Genomic DNA, 16,486 nt, shown 5'->3' on the forward strand with positions numbered 1-16,486 from the left:
TCAAATTATACTAAGTGGAGACACATGTAGGAACCATGGGTTGAGGTGTTTCAGGTAAAAGGCACAGAATGAGCAAGTGCACAGAGGCATTTTTAAAGTACAATGGCCGTAAACTCATTTTGTAATTCAAGAGGCTTAACCTTTGGTGGGTGGTATGTAAACATTTTGGTGTAAGGAGTGCAATTATATAGGAAATGAAAGAGATGTGAACTGCTACGATTCACATTCCTTTACAAGGATTTTTCCAAAGACTGGAATAGGATGTTGAGAAATAAGATTATTTCAATGTATTGGAAGAAAAACTTTAGTTCTTTTTCATCTTTTATATAAATTCAAAGTTATTTGGATTATATTTTAATGCTGAAATAGAAGTTCTAGTCAGAGAAGTTAGTAATCTGACATACTGGTTTTTAAAGAATACTTTCCCAAAATTAAACGCTGTGCTTCATTTTGGCTGAAGATCATAATAAAGAAATTAGGTTCATTTTTCTTTTTGGTAATTACTGAAATTCATTTAAAAAGCAAAACAACATGCATTTCAAAGCAATCAAAATAAATAACTTCTATTCTAAGGTCTTAAATGTCCATATAGCTAATGTATAGTACTTTGAAAGATAAAATAATCACATGTGGAAACTTAATAGTGCAGTGATGAAGTTCTGGTTTTTCATTGCCTAACATTTAAAACGCACTCTTTATTATTCTCACTTGGTATATTACTATATTCTGCAAAATGAAAACACAAAAAAAGGATTTTAATGCTTAAGAAAAGGCAGAATTGATTAGCAGTTATTTAATCCAGCTGTTTTATTATAGCACACCACAAACCCCTAACCAGGAATACAAATCATTACTTTGTAGATCCAGCACAGCACAGAGATTAATGTTATGTAACGGTCTAACTCTGGAAGATCTCTGTTTACCCAAATTAGGGACACAAATTTGAAAAAATTAAATCTTGCTCTCTTGCCATCAAGTTTTGAGAAAATATTTTAAAAATAGGATAACTTGATTATCCTGGGGCAAGGTTTGGTTTTAATACAGCAAGGAAAAGTTTACCAGACGTCTTTGAAGAGCTACTTTATTTCCATTCTCTGGTTTTTGTGTCACCAACCACAATCATCACATTCCAGTTCCCTGAGGGCTTGAATGCTTGACTACTCCAGACAAAAAGTTTGATAAGACTGGGTGGGCCTGGCCTGGCCCTTCACTCTGGAGAAGGAGAAGCTATTCTAAATGGTGCTGCTGAGGTGTTAGCTGCACAAGGTGGGACAATCCAGCACAGAAAAGCACACTGAGAGCTTGTGGCTGAGAACGGTGGCCTCGAAGGTAAGTGCTAGGTTGAGGGATACCGTTGTTAATTAAAATGTGGTGAGAAATTTAGTGGGAAAATAGCACGGCTGTGTTATGCATGGGGTTTCACATTATAGGAAAAACGACTGAGGACAGGTAGAAGGGTTCTCATACAGGAAAATGTCTAGTAGAAGGGATGAGGCAAGGGGTAGAAGGCTGAAAGTAGAAAATTTAAGAACGCATGCCCTTTGTGTGTTTATACTGTGGGCCGCAGAGGCCCCAGAGCAGTTTCTCCAGCTCAGATTCCTTGCAGACGTAGACAGGACAGGAAAGGAAGTAGGAATCTAGCGATAAACTGGTTAGTCTGAGTAATGCCTCAGGCACACTCTGATTAACTTTATCTGATAATACTGTTCTAGAAGGAGTCACTTTTTTTCAAACACAAGTGATAACGTGGAAGTCACTGAACTTCTCTTCATTATCATCTGACATCTAATCCGTCTGTACAGGAGATACGCTGAACTAGAACAGAGAAAGATGTGAACATCCATCCTCCAGAACACAAGCTTACAGATTGGCCGTTAATGGCTTTCTTGAAAATGACAAATTTCCATTTATAAAGGGAGCATATGAAAACTGTCCATTCTGTTTTAATTTGGTTACATTGGGTAGATTGTAAGCATAACATGCACTTAAACTTGTTTTTAGTCGCTTAAAAAAGAATTATGAATAAAGGGGCAAATAAGAGATGCTAGTTCTTGAATTTCACAGGTAGTTCATAGAAGCTGTAGGACTTGGTGTAGTCTCAAAGGGACACCACCCATCTCCGGTGGTTGGGATTTTGGTTATTACACAAGGTCCTGTCCTGTTGGTTATATTAACTGATTGGATAAAGGGGGAAACTATGAACACCCACATTAGAGCCCTGTTTTCCGCTCACCTGATGCTAAGTTAGAAACAAAGTCTCCATTTGCGCCTGTTTGACTTGGCTATGGAACCAAATGTCAGAAAGTCTTAAGAAATTTTTCTACAGGCAAGGCAGTGGTTCCGTTTTTCTTTTTCAAGGGTCGCCGAATGTACCATTTGATTAGCCTAATGCACCATTCAATTAGCCTAAACTGAATTCTTATGTTCTAGTTCTTTGAAGAAAGAACCCTGGTTCTGATCTTTAGAACTAGATCTGAACCATGGAGTCTGATTTAGAAATCAAGGATTGTGAGGTTGTTGTCAAAGGACCTCAGCCCCGGATGCTTGGTTTTGACAGACCTGGAGGAAAAAAGCTGGGAGTGAGCACTCTACATCTGGTTTTGAAGGTAAACAGGGGCTGGTGGGAGGTAAGGCCTTCTTAAACCTGCTCTCTTTTAATAATGTTGTCGTGTATTTGTGATTCATATAGGATTGAGCCAAACATTTTATGTGGTATCTTGAGTAGAAGTACAGAATCAGCAAATCAGTTATTTTCTGTTCAGCCAATAGTTCTATATTGCCTTGGATAATAATTTTTGTCACTTACACCCTAATTTCTTAAAGGAAAATAGAGACATATATGTATATCACAATTTTATGTATGTATAGACTTAATACACTAATCAATATAAACTTTTATCGCATTACTTATTTTTATAGCACTTTCATCGTCTGAAATTGTTTATGAATGTGTTCACCTGTTTGTCAAGTGTCTCTCCCTTTACTTTTTTTTTATTTTTTAATTTTTGTTAAGGGTGTGTCTGAGCCAAACTGACAACACATGCTAGGAAGCAGATCTCAAATGTTCCCCGTGTTACCCTTTAGAGTTTAAGCTTCAGGTGAACACAGACCTAATCTCTCTAACTGCTGTGTTCCCCAGCTTCTAGAACAGTGTCCGGTACATATTTGTTAAGTGAATTAATCCCAAAAATTATAGGTAGGGGTGGAAGGTGTGTGTGCACAGGCTTAGTGAGGGTGGGGTGGGGAAAAGAGAGAAGGCACTGAGGTGACAGTGGGAAAAGATTAACATTTATTGAGGTGTTTCTTGGACAGATAACCCAGCTGATGAAGAGAAAGGATCTATCCCTTAAGAAGATTTTGGTTAATTTGAATAAGGCACCATATATCAGCCAGTTCATGGATTGTTTATATTTAAAGTATAAATATGATGTAATTATTAATAGTCTTTATCTATTGCTATTTCTTAATGCATTTTTTTTCTTTTTGCAGCCTTCCCTCTCCTTTAACTACTCACCCTACAGCCTTTTGAGATACAAAGAAGACTGTTTGAAGGATTTTACTAGAATAATTAATTAATTATGGAATGCCTTGCCAACAAAACATTTTGATGAGATCCCATTGGGAACAGAATAGTCTGAGTTGATCAAGAGGAAAATAAGTGTCCTTGCTTCCCTTGCCCAGTCCCCACACCCCCGCGTGAAGTTGAGCTGAACCTTGTGTCCTCTGGACCTGCTCCACCTCAGGACACTTGGACTGGAAACTGCTCTGTCCACCCCATCTGGCCCTTCTACCTTTCCCACCAGAGCTGTTTTTTGACCTGGAGGCTTTCAGGCACCGAACCTTTCCCAGTACTTTCAGTTTATTAGCTGTTTTTGGCTTCACTTACTGCCTTTTGCATTTAATACCTGGGCTCACCATTTTGAATATATTCTTCTAATAGTTTCTTAACAATCCCAAAATTCAGGTCAAAGCAATGGACATTTAATTGACTTTGCTTTAAAGTCACTAAGAATGACTAAAGAAAATCAAATAAACCAGGTGATTAGTCATATACCCAAGGCAACAGTCGCCGCAACGGAGTACTCAAAAGATGCTCTGTCAACCTTGTGTTCATCCCTGATTGGTTCCCTTTGCCCTTCACTGCAGTGGCTGTTCAGATTTTTATGGCTGTCTTCAAGACCCTCATCCAGCTCAAACTCTGCTGCTCTGAAACCTAGCTTTACTCTTTGGTGGTCTCTGGTTTAAAAGTTTATCAGTATTCTTTGACTCCTCACGTCAGTCCTTTGAGGAAGGTACTGTCATTATTTCTGGTTTACAGATGCCCAAGGTCTTAAAGAATGTAAGTGGTGGTGTGTGGATTTGAACGCAGGAAATCTGACTTCAACCTCACACTCTCCCTACGTTGTCTTTTTTCCGGTTGTCTCACTAGGGCTTTTCTCCTCTCCATCTCTAAATCTCTGTGAATCTTCCTTAGACTATTCTCTCCTGACTCTTAGTCAGTTTCCTCCTACCAAAGCTCTTCATCCCAAGCCCACTGGCTGTTTGGGGGACCTTTTCTGTTGTTCATTTATTCATTTAGCAAATGCTTATCAAGTACCTATTGTGTCCCAGATGTTGGGGGAGACAGAAGTAAACAAGACCTAATCCCCCATCCTGGAGCTTAAAATCTAATTACCTATTCTCCCTCTTAAATATGCAATGTCTAGCAATCTCCTAGACTTTTCTTTCCATCTATCAAATGTTAAATCACCATACATTTCACACTACCTCTAGCACTGACGCTGAGAAGGTACCTGGTACGTGTTTGACAGACAGATAAATTAGTTCAGATAAAGCATTCAAGGTTTGGAAGTTTTTCCTTAGTTCTCTTTCTGAAAAGTAGCCACTTCAGGTGGGCTTTTGCTCTTATACCTTTTCATCTGAGCAGATCTGGGATCATTCTGGAAACCAGCCCTTTGCCGTTATTGACTGACTAGTTCACTTGAGCTGAAATGTATTCCCCCCAAAGTTACCTCAAACTGGTACCTATACTTTAAAACTTGTAACCTCTGAGTGTAGAAAGACACATAGCCTTATTAAAGGAATTTCAGCATTTTTTAAGGGGGAAGATATTTTTAAGACAAGGTACTTTTCAAACACGTTTTGCCACTTCTCACGTAGAAGTTCTCAAAGGGAGGGTGATTTTGTCCCCAAAGGAACATTTGGCCCTGTCTGGAGACACGTTTGATTGTCACAACTGACTAGGGAAGGGGTGGGGGCACACAGTGCTACAGATATCTAATGGATAGAGTCTAGGGATGCTGCTAAAAACCCTACAGTGCAGGGCATCGCGTAACAGAGTTATTGCCACTAGTTGAGAACTACTTGTCTAAAGGGGGAACTTGACTGGAACATTTGGTGCTCTGTGAGTTGGACTGAAAGAAGATCCTCATCTGGGGATGCTGGCTAACCTGCTGAAGGTCTGTTGACAAGAGTTGCTGAAGGTGAAGGGTCATTTGGGACCTACAAAGTGAGGTATCTGTGTTCACTTTCTCCATCTACTCTTCCCCTAATTTTACAATGATCTTTTTGTTGGCCCCAAGACACCTGAAGCTCATTTTATGTCTTCCTGTATGGTGCAGGGGAATAAATAGGATAGTTCCTTTATCTGACAAACGCATTTTTTGCATTAGATAATTCCTGTCTCTGGCTATAAAATTTCTAATGTGGTAAAACACATCCTCTTTGTCAACAGAGGTATGGCAACATTTATTTCAGTCCAAATTAAATGACAGTGAAGCCAAAGAAAAATGTTATAAACACTAAAGCTTTTCACTAAATCAGTGGAGAATCAACTTATTGAACTAACATTAGTCTTAAAGAAGAGTTATATTAATAAAGTATAAACCGTATAATTCAACCAGTCATTAGCTCTCACAATGAATAAGAATTCTAATTACATAAAAAATTTGCTAAATTTTATTTTAAGTAGTGTAGTAGAAATGTATTCAATAGATTAAACAATGTGTGTTTTAAGCTACCGCCAAACATACAGAAATAAATTTTGAAAGAATTGTTATGGCTATCAAAAATTATTTGTATAAATCAGCGATCACATTCATATTGACTAAAGCTATTTCTTTATATTCCCATTCTTTATATCACTAGCATTTAAGATAAACAATATATATGTATGTATTCAAACATATATAAACTGTCATGACAGCAAAACCCAAGAATAACATCTATAAAAAGGACACCGTTCTGCACCTTTTTCAAATATTGCCTGATTTCCACTTAGACTTATTAGCTGATTTATTTTAGATAGTGGCTTCCAAACATATAAATGTATCAGAACCATTTAAAAACTGGTGACAAATGGGGGAATCTCAAATTGAAATAACAGAAAAAAACTCTCCAAATGATTCTGACACCCATTTGTGACAAATAGGTAGTTGCTCTATTAATGCTAATGCTAAAGTAAGATATAAATAAAGAGGCCAGATTAAAGGTACTTTTGAAATGTTTAATTTGAGGTCCCAAAATGCTTTAGGTACTGTAAGCCTACCATCTCCTTCCAATGAATAAAAATGAGATTAGGGGAGGAGGTTGGGGGCAGAATGTGTTAAGATGTGTTTAGTAATCTTTTATCACAGTAGGACATTGATGTCAGTACATCCAATTCCAATTAGGGAGGAGTTGCTTAATTTTAATTTTCTGTGATATGAATGGAGTAACTAAAACTGTGATTATCAATTTGGTCAATAAGAAGCTATTCAACTAAACACAAAACAATGGCACCTACCAGTCTTAGTGAATAACGTTACTGCATCTAGTCCTCAGAAACTGCCACATCAATCTAATAGTGTATAAATGAATCACAGTCATAACGTTTCCATAAATATGCTGAAGGGCAGCTCTGACGAAACGGAATGTGAACTGAATAGGATATGTAAGCATCCCAATTTTACTTCCCATTTCATAGCATTGCCCTTTAGATGCTGCCTAATAAACATCTGTATATTTCATTCCTACTGCACTGATCCATTCAGGCCTTTGGAAAGTGACATCTGATAGATAAATAGAAGGTTGCATGGATAGGTACTATTTTCAATGAATGACAAATGTCTTCAAAAGAGTGGCTTTTGGGAATACAAAGTGCTCAAAATAATGACAGTTGATTGTTTATTGACCATTTGCTGTTTTAGCTGCTGTGCCATGTGTTTTAAATTTATTATTTAATCATAATAGCTTTCCTGTGAGATAGGTACCATCATAATTCTTATTTTTACAAAGAAACCACAGCAGAGATAACTTACCCAGATTTAAATAGCCCACTAATACTGGAGCTTCTAGATAGTTTAAAAAACAAAATAGAAAAGTCACATGAAAATAATGGAAACAACGAGATGTAATAATTAGTTTCTTAATTTGACACTAGTGTGTCCACTTATTTAGCAGATTGTCTGATTTTCATGCACTAAGATCTGGTATCAGGACAGTACTTTGAGAAGTATCCAAAATATGTGCCCACTCAGACTGATTCAAACCTGGATTTGTATATGGGATAGGACGGGCTGGAGACAAAATTCTCATCCCTGTTTCCAGTGGGTAGATATTTTTAGAAATAATTGTGAAGAATTACATGAGGTTATTTGTCAAGAAGGTGTCAATGGGGCAGTGCTTGATGACACCCATTCCACTCTGACAGCTTAAGTTTGCTTGTGTCTTAAGTTGATCAAACTAAAGGAAGAGTGACCAACATTCTCAGGTAAGTCACTTCATCCCTCTACATCTGTCATCAAATCAACTTTTCCCTTCAAGTTTCCAGTTACTTCATTTGAGCGCTACACACAGCAAAAAGGAGAAAGTTGGACAGTTCAGGTTATTTATGGGGACTGACTGGCAGTCCCTGGAACCACCTTAGCCTTTATAGTCCCTATGTTTTTGTTTATCATTGCTAGAGCCAGGTTGTAAAATCTAGCATGTGACAAGAGCCTCCTCTTATGTCAGTTGTGGCTCCCAGAGCAGTGGCTGTCAGCCATGAGAGTCTCCACGAAGAATTTGAACAATGCAGAACCACCCACAGCTGGAGGCTCCCAGGCTGAGTGGGGTGGTAGGGACCTAGTTACTGTTCCCCCGACACTGAAGATTGGGCACCACGCTGTCTCACTCAGTTCCTTACCCAAGCAAAGAATTTGGCAAACATTTCATAAAGAGTTCCCTGTTACTTTCCCAACTTAGAGAACTCAAATAAATGTCCTTGAGTTTCAAGGAAAGCCAGCTATTAACATATTTTAGGAGATCTGGGGAGAGATGAATTAAATTGGAATGTTTTTTTAAGTTTTAGCTGGATTTATCGATTATATTCATGAAGCCATAAAGATATCAACTTGTGAATTTAATATTTATCCTCACCTGAGATTGCCCCCCACCATTATTAGTAATTCCTACTTCAAAATAAGATCCCTTTAGCTTTGTGACTTGTTATGCTAACTGACAAGAAAGAAAATGCTTTCCATGTTCTCTGTTTCCCTTTTGGAAGTTCATATTTTTAGATACACAGCATTGCTAGTGTGTGTGGTAGAGCAAAATGTTTTTATTAATTGTACTATTCTGTGCTGATAACATGCCATTTGCTTTATGTCAGTTTTTTTTCTCCCCAGCAACTATTTCTAGCCAGTGGTATCACTCTTATGTGTTACACTTCAAAAAAGAAAAAAGAAAAAACTCTGCAAAAGTGTGTTTCTAAAATTAAGAAATGACATATATATTTAACATCATTCATTTACATTCTAAATGGGGACACATCAATTATAGAGTAAAAACAGTTTTTAAAGGATTTTGATTTAATGGCTGTTATTTAAAAGGTGATCCTTGCCCTTATATAGGAAACATAGTCATAGAAATAAAATTTTCTGCTAATTATTTTAAGGAAAAACAAATTTTTAAATGTGAAATACAATTTAAGATGTTTATGAATGTGAGAAAATAGCTCAGACGGAACCTGGCCTTTTCTTGCCTGCAGTTGCCTCAGTCTTTCCCTCCTCAGCCCACTAGGGGAAAGGGTTCTCCTTTTCGCCTCAGGTCATCCTCCTCCTAGTAACAGGGTCAGGATAGAAAAACAACAGTCGACCCTTGAACCACACTGGGGTTAGTGACGCAAACCCTCCAACACTTGAAAAGTCTGTGTATAACTTTAGCTCCTCCAAAAGTTCAGTACGGGACTTGAGCAGCCATGCTATGTCGTATCCGCAGGGCGTCCTAGAACCTGGGGTAACGAGGAGAACTATGTGTAAAATGGTGTAGAACAACAGGCAGTGTACTCCATGACCCAGGGGAAATGAGCACTATTACCTTGTAACGATGAGAGACCTTCCAGGAGTTAAGTCCCACAGTCTGGCCTTTCCCCTCTAGGTTTTATGTTTAAATTGGACATTTGTATCTGAATTGCATTTTTTGCATTTTTAAACCACAGGCATTATCTCGTTTGCCTCACAAAAACAGTACGGGGACTTCCTGAAATATCTTCCACACAAGTCAGCATTTCACATGGCTACTTCTTCATAGCTGTCCAGACCAGGCCAACAGCATATAGCCAAACAGAAAGAACCTCACACAACTTTGATGAATTAAAGCAATTTAGTTAGAGCTGAATAGAACTCTGGGGAAGAAGTGAACAGGAGTATTCAGGCAATGATAGCTGCCTGCCTCCCTCATTTATTTTGCAAATGTGAAAGTAAATAGGTCAGAGTGAAGAGGTAAGTACATACCAAATGAACTTTCTTATTGGGTTCTATAGTAGGAATAGAATGTTTTCCTAGATAATAACATATTTGGAGATCAATTGTAGCTGCTTTATTAAGTAGTTACTGTGTTTGAGGCATTCTCTTAAGTGCCTAGCAAGCACTTTTTCATTAAATTCTTGTGCCTCCCATACACCTGTGAAGTAGGTAGATTATTTATATTTTGGGCAATCATTTAGAAAAGATGAGGTGTCTGAGTCATACAGAAAAGTTCCTTGTCCTAAGATCTTTTTATACCCCCAACTTTATTGGGATATAATTGATAAATAACATTGTATAAGTTTAAGGTGTATTGTGTGATGATTTGATACATATAGTGAAATTTTTTTACAGTTGCCAAGATATGGAAGCAGCCCAAATGTCCATCAGTAGATGAGTGGCTAAAACAACTGTGGGACATTTACACAATGGAATACTACTCGGTCATAAAAAAGAAGAAAATGTTATCCTCTGTGACAGTATGGATGAGCCTGGAGAACATTATGCTGAGTGAAATAAGCCAGTCAGAGACAGACAGATACCATATGGTTTCACTCGTGTGGAATCTAATAAATGAACTGAACCAACAAGCAAAATAGAGACAGCCTCACAGAGAGCAGGATGACCGCTAAGGGACAGGGGAGGTTAGGAGGTGGAGGGATTGAGCAAAAATAAAAAATAAAATAAAAAAGGACTCATGGACATGGACAAAAGTGTGGTGATTGCAGGGGTGGGGGTGGCAGTATAAGGGGACTAAATGGTAATGGAAAAAAATTTTTTTAATAATAAGAAATGTTTACCACAATAAGATTAGTTAACATCTTTCTCCGCCTAAATTCTAAAGCCAGGATTCAAAAGTAATCTGCAGAGAATGCAGGGTGGGGCAAAAGTAGGTTTACAGTTGTGAGTATAACAGAGTTTATTCTTGTATAATCTATTAATTATTGTCTTATTTTTCCATATGAACTATAAACCTACTTTTGTACAACTCAAATGTTTCTGACAACTAAGTATGATGCCTAGTGATAAAATTCACCTAAAATATTAAAGAAAATGTGACCATTTAAAATAAATTTGTTTAAAAATTGAATAACCAAGGGCTTTTACTTGTATGCCAAAGATTTTGTTTGCCAGTACCTGGCCCCTATAATTCAGAACGGCCCTGGTCATGCCAGGCTGCCAGCTTGCTACTGGTAAAGACCTGACGCTTAACCCCAAACACTGCTCAGGAACCTCTGGGAGAATGATAAGTAGACACTAGACTCAGAATTTTAGAGCTGGCAGGAAACTTACAGATACTTTAATCTCACCTGTTTGTTTTACAGGTGAGAAAACTAAAGCTCAGAGAAGTAAGTGACTACCAGGCTACATAGCAGTTAGGACTAGTGGCAGAGCCAGATTCAAGTCCAGGCTTTCAGTCAGCTTGCTTTCACTAAGTTACACTAAGCTGCCTCCAAATTCATGAGAGAGAATTTCCATTTACTTTTTCAGTGTTGTAAGAAATGTCAGAGCTAATACCCGTGTATTTAAGTAAATTTACCTATATTCATTTTTGACTATTACAGACATTGGTAAATGAAAATGTGTTTGCATTTTCCAAGAGTATATGAGTTTCCTGAGTTTTACATATCTTACAGAGGGACCAGGCTCAGCAACTTAATTTTCATGGCCTTAGGAGCTCTGATTAAAGCCTTGACATTGACAAATAATTGATTTTGAGAATAGGGGATAGAGATAATACTGAGATAAGCATTTATCCATTTACTCAAAACAGGTATATTGCATGCCTATTGTGTTTGAGACACCATGCTAGGTATAGGTCATCTAAATATAATTACAGCGTACTTCTTTCCCTTTAGGAATAATTTTCCCCTTTCTTTTCTGTTGGCAAAGGATGTGATATAGTCTTGATGTTCTTAAATTATGCTGATGTCTTTCAAGGTGTATTAAGAGTACTGCTTGTGGTGTACCACATGATTTTAGATGGTATCAGATAAGCATTTAAAAAAAATAGTCATGTGTTCATTTAATGGATTATAGGAAAACAAGAACAACTCACAAGCTCATATTTAACAGATATTATGTCTTAAGACATGGCTAATCACGCTGGCAACCCACTTTATGCAGACCATATGAACTACAGGCATGATGCTCAGGCATGTTCTGTGAACCTTCTACAATAACATTTCAAAGATATAAGGATATGGATTCTGTATGTACTGAATTTCTGTGTTCACTGCATTTTTAAAAAAAGATCTTGAAGTCTGGCAGTCCTTTAGTATGTGAAGAATAATGCATAACTATTATGCTAACCATGTATAATGCCATTCTAAGGAATTTGTTTTTAGGTATGCATGTTAGAAATTTTGATTAGTGTTTTTATTTATATTGTTTGCTTTAAAATGTTTTCTTTGTAAAATATAGTATTGCTTTTTATTATAATTTTATGGTTACCTTCTAGTGGTAACTAATTATTCATTTTTCCATTTTTTCTTCAAAGATGTGCAGCTGTGTTTATATTACAGGAGTAAATACTAAAACTAATCAGTAAAAACAGCCATGTTGAACTTATCTATTTAATGAGATGGTTGAGCTTTGAGTTAGCATCTGCAGCCTCAACCTGTATATCTGGGCAATAGATTTTTTGCTATATTAAAACTACCTCACACATCTACATTACTGCTTTGTCAGGTCCTTTAAAAAAAACTATATAACAGGCTGTGAAGACTGGGCAAGGTGTAAAGGCTATAATAGACAAGAGAAACCTAGCATCTCAGTTTTCCCAGCTAAAATACCTGGTAGTGTGATTTTTAAAAAGACAGAGAGAGAGAGAGCAAGAAAGAGGAAGAGGGAAACAATAGCAGATTCCTAAGCCCAATTTCCGGAGAGTTTGATTTAGTAGATTTGGGACTGTTAAGTCTGCATTTTAAAAACCGTTTCAGTAAAAAATAAATAAAAAAAAAATTCAAACCTATGGGGAAATACTGTAAAAAAACAAAAACAAAACACAAAACCAATCCCCATATATCCCATTACTTTGATTGAACAGTTATTAGTATTTTGCCATAGTTGCATCGTCTATTTTTTTGGAACTATTTTGAAGCAGATCCTAACTAAACATGATGTTTCACACTAAACACCTGAATATGCATCCTTAAGTAGAAACAAGCATTTTGTGATATAACCAGGTAGCACAATCACATCTAACCAAATGAATAACTCCTTAGCCTTCAAACTTTCCATTTACTCTAAAGTGTTCTGTTGGAATCCAGATCCAAACACATTCCATACATCGCATTTAGTTATTATACAAGTTAGTTTTTTTCTTTTTTTTTAAGCTAGTTTTGTTTTTTAGTAAAGAATTCCCCTTTCACATGAAACGACCATTAACCAGCTGGCCCTCTAGGCTTTGAGAAAGCAACTCAGATTTAGGAAGTCGTAGATATCATTCCTCCGTTCAATACGCTTCTGTGCTGTGTGGGTTTACCAGTCGACCCTAACTGGAGATCTGAGAAGGACGGGGGGCGGGGCCAGCGAGATGGCGAGAGCTGCCCGGGTATATGAACTTTAGATAGACAGGAAGATATACTCCTAAAGCAACCGCAAATTTTCTGTGCATCTTTCCCCATAATGTGTTACAAAATATTCCTGTGATTAAAAGTCTTTCTTTTCAATTAACTCGGGAAATACCCTATCCAGCGTCCCCCCTTGGAGGCTCAAAATGCATAAAGACTTTGGTGTTGCACAAATTTCACTCAGTGTTTCCCAAACTTACAAAGTTGTTTCTTTTCCCCTACCACAGATCATCTATTAATTTCTGTTGGAACATAGTTTGGGAAGTGCATTGATGTATGCTATTATTCTGATTTTAGTATTTACACTAATAAGAATTTGTTTTGGCAAATACCTTGTAATAACTTTTTCTATTTTTTATCACTCTTAGATCTGTGGTATAAAACTGGTATTTTTATTCCCATTCAAAGGTAAGTGCTATTAAGTACCTGATAATGAGTTTTGAGTAATGTGCTACTGCCAGAGACAGGATTTAATTTAAAGCCCCAAAATGTGAAGACTTAATTTGTAAAAATCCAAATAATCCCCAATTATCAGAATTTGTGTTGGCTGTTATTAAAGAAAAAAAATAATTTCCCAGTATATTACTCACATTCTCATCTATCCCTCATCTCTCTTAACCACAGCCTCTAACTGAATGCTCTAAGAATTAGAAAGAACTAAAGGGAAATAGTGTCATTTCCCTTGAAACCGGATATCCTAAACATGAGTTATCCACCCCCCCCCCGCCCCGCAACAATGACCACATAAACATTTGTGGGAAAAAATGGAGTAAGAGACATGCAGATCAAATATTCCTAAAGACAGAGATTACAGAGGCTTCTACTGTGGGATCTGTATAGGTGTTTCTTTGAGACAGTTCCTCCAAATGTCCTGTAACTCTTTATAGATGTTGTGCTCTGTCTACACTGTTCTACACATTGCTATTGCTGCCACCATGCAGGAATGCTGGGTGGTGGTGGGTGGAACGACATCAGTGAAGATTCCACTTACCCAAAGCAAGCATAATGATTACTCAAAAAATGTACCAGATTAATTCTGGGACCTCTCAGTTGCTCACCTTGGATGGTTAAAAAAAAAAAGAAAAAAAAAAAGTCTGTGGATTTTCTCTGCTCTATCTGGGCAAGTGCTCAGAATGAACAATTTTTTCTTAGCTGAGAGAAACCCAAAATGCCTTTTCAACAATCAGGCATACAACTCCTTATTCCTTTAAATGCTGCCAGCCTGGTTCTTAGTCCCCAGGGTTTCAACTCCGTATGTGCATATGGCACCAAAGTATGGAAATAATAGAAGGCCTGCACTGCAGATAAATGTTGTCAGTATGATTTAGGTATAATAATTTACTATTATAAAATCTCATTGTTATATTTTCTCATTAGTTAACATTTACATTAATTCTTCCCTCCCTTCCCATTCATTGGAATTTTCCTCCTTTGTTATTTCTTTTCAGTTGGCATAGTGAAATAAAATTGGCTTAGGCCCCACCTGGGTAGCTCAGCTGGTTAGAGCATCTCCCAATATGCCAAGGTTGCAGGTTTGATCCCCAGTCAGGGCACATATAAGAATCAACCACTGAATGCATAAATAAGTGGAACAACAAATCAATGTTTCTTTCTCTCTCTCTCTCTCTCTCTCTCAAATCAATAAAAAAAAATTGTCTTGGAACTAGATGACGTGGGCTTGAATCTCAGCTTTGCTTACGATCTATGTGACCTTATGCAATTCCCCTAATCTCTCTGAGCCTTACTTCACCTATGAAAGGGTGACTTTAAAACTTTCTCAAGGATTATTAGAATATTATGATATGAAAAATATGAAAATGCATCTCATATCAAGGATGTGGAAAGTTGACAAAAGCTGAGGTTTTTTTGCTTGCTTCTCTTCCCCTCTGTCTGAATTACCTCTCACCCAATCTCATTGTTTTAAGAAGAAAATAAAAATAGACAACTTCCCTGACTTTGTTTTCTTTGAAATAACATCGGGTACCATGAGAGACTTTTCTAAAGGGATCCAAATAATTTGCTGGAGCAGAGGAGTTGTATAGGAGAAGCAGCTGGCCAGTTGGCTGGAGGGAGGGAAAAAAAACCTCTACCCCTGCCTACATTAAGAACTAGGTAATTATTAATTTTTCTTATTCTAATTGACCAAAACAAGAAACAGTACCTAAGCATTCCTTTTCTGCTCATACAGACATCAAAGGACCTATGTCAGGTTGATAAGTGGACTCTGGTCACTGTAGAATGTGTATGATCCTACTCAAAGGGGTATAATTAAAAAGACAATAGTAGGTATTGGCAAGGAGGTGGAGGAACTGGAACCCTCTAACATTGCTGGTGGAAGTGCGAAATATTTTTCACTTTGAAAAGTAATTGGGCAGTTGCTTAAGAAGTTAAACCTACCATCCACCCAGCAATGTTGCTCTGAGGAATCCACCCATGTGGAAATAAAAACACATCCACACAGAGACATATGTGAAGTTTCATAGCAGCATTATAATAGCAAAGACTGGAAACAATTCAAATGTCTATCAAGTGGTACATGGATAGTGAAGTACTATTTAGTCACAATAAGGAACAAACTACTGATACAAGCTGCAATATGGGTGAAACTCAAACACATTATGCTATGTGAAAGAAGCCAGATGTAAGCGACATTGCATGGTTTCATTCAGATGTACAGAAAAGGCAAATCTATAGGGACAGTATATTGGTTGTCACTTGAGACTGGGGCTAGGGATGGGATAACTAAAAAGAAGCATAAGAGAACTTTTTGGGACATTGGAAATGGTCTCAAACTGGATTGTAGTAATGATTATACAACTCTATACATTTATTAAAAATGTATATTTTAAATTAATTGTAATTACACTTAATTAAAGTGTACATTAATTTGTACGCTTAAATGGATAGATTTTACGGTATGTCAATTATACCTTGAGAAAGTTCCTTTAAACACATGCTTATTGTTTTGTAGTTCATGAGATGATCTCCATATCAAAAGTAGCATTCAGAAGTTGTGGAGGATATTGTAGTCAGGCTGTGGTCCTGGAATTAAGCCGACATCTGTCTTTCAGTTCTGATATTCATTATTCTGTGACTGATGGTTAACAGCCCCAGCACCCCCGCTTTCCCGCTGGGTGAGGCATGGAG

Source organism: Pteronotus mesoamericanus, unplaced genomic scaffold (genome assembly GCF_021234165.1).
Source record: "Pteronotus mesoamericanus isolate MK-2021 breed Mesoamerican mustached bat unplaced genomic scaffold, CSHL_Meso_final contig_182, whole genome shotgun sequence".
Lineage (NCBI taxonomy): Eukaryota > Metazoa > Chordata > Mammalia > Chiroptera > Mormoopidae > Pteronotus > Pteronotus mesoamericanus.